This window comes from Lemur catta, chromosome 3, assembly GCF_020740605.2.
Source record: "Lemur catta isolate mLemCat1 chromosome 3, mLemCat1.pri, whole genome shotgun sequence".
In the NCBI taxonomy this organism is placed as follows: Eukaryota; Metazoa; Chordata; class Mammalia; order Primates; family Lemuridae; genus Lemur; species Lemur catta.
Window position 1 is genome coordinate 104015979 of NC_059130.1, and position 3691 is coordinate 104019669.

The 3691-nt window shown below is 45.8% G+C and overlaps 1 long non-coding RNA gene across 1 annotated transcript; it reads left to right on the forward strand.

Annotated features, from left to right (window-relative positions):
• The first annotated feature begins 1716 nt into the window (after positions 1-1716).
• Positions 1717-2650, forward strand: LOC123635849. Its single transcript, XR_006734221.1, has 2 exons — positions 1717-1905; positions 2117-2650. It is a non-coding gene; the product is annotated as an uncharacterized LOC123635849 (long non-coding RNA).
• The last annotated feature ends 1041 nt before the right edge of the window (positions 2651-3691 follow it).

Below are 3691 nucleotides of genomic sequence, written 5' to 3' on the forward strand. Positions count from 1 at the left end.
AGAGTGGAGGAAATGCCAGGTGCCTCCCTGCAGATTTGAAATCCAGCGAAGAGGGACAGAAGACACAGCAGGGCTGTGTCCTGATACTGTTTGGGCAAAACCACGGGCATTGGCCAATGGCAGGGTGGAGCTACATTGCCTTCCGGAGACAGCTTTGGTTTTTCTTTTAATTGTTTTTTAATTGCGCAATTGACATTTAAACAGCACGAAAGACAATGTTTAAAAAGAAAGAAAAGTCACTGGACCCCATCCATCTTACACATCTGAGTTGGAAAGAGCACCGGACGTGGAGTCCAACACGCCAGGCTGGCAGCCCTCTCTGCCAGTGGCTGCCTGCGCCACCTCGGCAGGTGCTCTCCCCTCTGCGCCTTAGTCGCCTCACCTGTAAAGGGGAACAACTCCCACCTGCCAGGGATTTGGGAGCACTGGGGAATTGAGATAATGCACACGCAAGCCCTTGGCGTGGTGTCTGGCATATGGTGGGTACTCAGTAAAGTTTCTCTTTTTGATCAAGGCAACTGTTTTCATTTCCTGGTATTTGCTGCCAAGCTTTCATCAAGTCCAGATGAACATTTTGCACACTGTAATCACGCTTTAAGTTTAATTTTGCAGCCTGCTTGTAAACACACTATATCATAAGCACTTATTTCAACATTTTCATAATTATTTAATGGTGGAACATCATGCCATCGAACCGACATATCATTATTTACGTGATCATTCTTCTGCTCTTGGACACTTTTTAGTGTTATAAATAAGTCTGTATTGAATTCTGTATTCTGTGTTATTGTCGCTATCATTTGTATCAAAGGTTGTTGTTGAAGGTTGACTATTTTTCCACGTTGACTTATTACTTTTATGTCCTCCCTTGAATTGCCGGCTTACGACCTTTGTACGGATGTCTCTTAGCAACTCAGATATTTTTTATTGATGTATATGAAATATTTACATAATGTAGACAGTAGCCATTAGCCATTTTCCCCACTCCCAGGTGATATTTCAATTTTAGTTATTTTTCTATTATGCAAACTCTAAATGTTTTATCTTTCCATCTTTGCATTTATACAACAAACACTATGTGAACATCCGATCTGGATGACAGGTGTGTGAAGAGGTACTGGGGATAAGGGACACCCTGGATCCTGACTCCAGAAGGCCCCAGTTAAGCTATGGACACAAACCTGAAAACAATGACAATGTTGCTCTGATAAGTGCTAGAACAATAAGAGCTGAAACAGTGGCATCAGTTGGTTGAGACCCCTCTCTGTGCCAGGCCCTGTTCTAAGAACTTGCACATATTATCTCATTTGAACCTCACAATGATCCTTTGACTAAACTACTATTTTTATCCCCATTTTACAGATGAGGAGATTGAGCCTCACAGTGGATATATGACTTACCCAAGCTCCAACAACTAGTAAAAGCTGAGGCCTGTATTTGAAATCAGGCAGTTGTACTTAGAGCTTGCCTTCATTTTTTTGTTTCGTTTTTTTTGGAGACAGGGTCTCACTTTGTCCGTCACCCAGGCTGGGATGCAGTGGTGCAATCATAGCTTACTGAAATCTCAAACTCCTGGGCTCAAGCAACCTTCCCACGTCAGCCTCCCAAGTAGCTAGGACTACAGGCGTGCACCACCATGCCTGGTTAATTTTTTTTTTTTTCCACAGACACAGAACAGGGTCTTGCTATGTTGCCCAGGCTGGTCTTAAACTCCTGGCCTCAAGGGATCCTCCTGTCTCAGCCTCCCAAAGTGCTAGGATTACAGGCATGAGAAACCGCACATGGCCAGAACTTGCCTTCTTAACTACTATACAGAACCAGCTCCCCAGGGCAAGGATGTAGAGGTGGTGACGACGGTGGTGTGTAGGGATGGAGTTGTACATCAAGGAAGGCCTCCAGGAGGAGGTGAGTCAAAACTGAGTAGTGACAGATGAAGACACCTTCACCATCAGGCAAGGGCTTCTGGAGGAACGGACGTTCCATAAAGGAGGAACAGCTTTCTCAAAGGCCTGGAGCGAGAACCCTTTGGGAGGCTGTAAGTTGGCCAGCAGCCAGCCTCAAAGTCCAGGTGCTGCTATTGTTACCTATATTTTCATTATCTGTTTACTCATCACAGGCTCCGTGTCAGGTGCTGGAGATACAGTGATGAACAAGACATTCAAGGTACCTGCCTACATGGAGTTTCCGGTCTAGTTGGGGGAAACAGACAGGAAGGAAGATGTACCGAACATTTGTCATTCATCGCTGCTCAACAATTTTTAAAATTCCTGTCTACAGTTTGGACTACTACTGATACTTCAGCCAAACCAGCCTCCCTTGCAGCTAGAGCGCAGGCACGTCACCTCGGTTCCCCCAGTCACACTCACCCACCTGAGATACCAATTGGGAGATGAGTTATGTGTGGGAACAACTGCATCCTTTTTTGCTGGCCTGGTGGTAGCCAAAGGAATATGGTTCTGGAGTCAGTGACAGCAGCGACAGCTTCCCCCTGAGTCCGATGGGCAGCGTGCTTCTTGGAGAAGCTCCTGAAAGCTGCATCTAGAGCCTGTTTCTCTGACATCCCTAAATAAACTCCCTTCCTACTTAAACTAGCCATAGTGGACTCTTTTGCCTACAAACAAGAATACTAATAAAGATGCAAATAAACAAATAAATATGGAGTTGATCCTTGAACAACTCAGGTTTGAGCTGCGAGAGTCTACTTATACTCAAATTTTCTTCTACCTCTGCCACCCCTGGAACAGGTGGCAGACCAGCCCCTCCTCTTCCTCCTCCTCCTCAGCCTACTCAGGGTGAAGACGATGAGGATGAAGACCTTTATGATGATCCATTTCCACTTAATGAATAGTAAATGTGTTTTCTCTTCCTTAGGATTTTCATTTTTTTTTTTTTTTTTTTTTGAGACAAAGTCTCGCTCTGTTGTCCAGGCTAGAGTGCCGTGGCCTCAGCCTAGCTCACAGCAACCTCAAACTCCTGGGCTCAAGCAATCCTCCTGCTTCAGCCTCCCAAGTAGCTGGGACTACAGGCATGCGCCACCATGCCCGGCTAATTTTTTTTTCTATATATTTTTAGTTGTCCATATAATTTCTTTCTATTTTTAGTAGAGACAGGGTCTCACTCTTGCTCAGGCTGGTCTCGAACTCCTGACCTCGAGCGATCCACCCACCTCGGCCTCCCAGAGTGCTAGGATTACAGGCATGAGCCACCGCGCCCGGCCAAGAACATTTTCTTTTTCTGGCTTACCTTACTGTAAGACTACAGTATATAATACATATCGCATACAGAATATTAACATGTGTTAATTGACTATTTATATAATCAGTAAAGCTTCCAGTCAACAGTCAGCTATTAGTAGTTAAGTTTTTGGTGAGTCAAAAATTACAGGTGGATTTTCAATTGTGCATGGGAGGTTTCAGCACCCCAACCCCCATATTGTTCAAGGGCCAGCTGAGCACACTGAGGAAACTAAGGGGTTGAGAGGTTAAGAGTGTGGCCCACGGTCACCCAGTGGTACAACAGGAGCCAAACCCAAGAGAATGAGAATCTGGAGCCCAAACTCTCATCCTGGATGCCGCCAGCTTGACACCCCCACCTGGTGGGCTCAGTCCTACAGGGGCTGCTCCCCGCTCTCAGGTGACTACCCCGTCTTCCTCCTTTCATGCTCAGCCCGGGCAGAACAGGGATTTCCCCT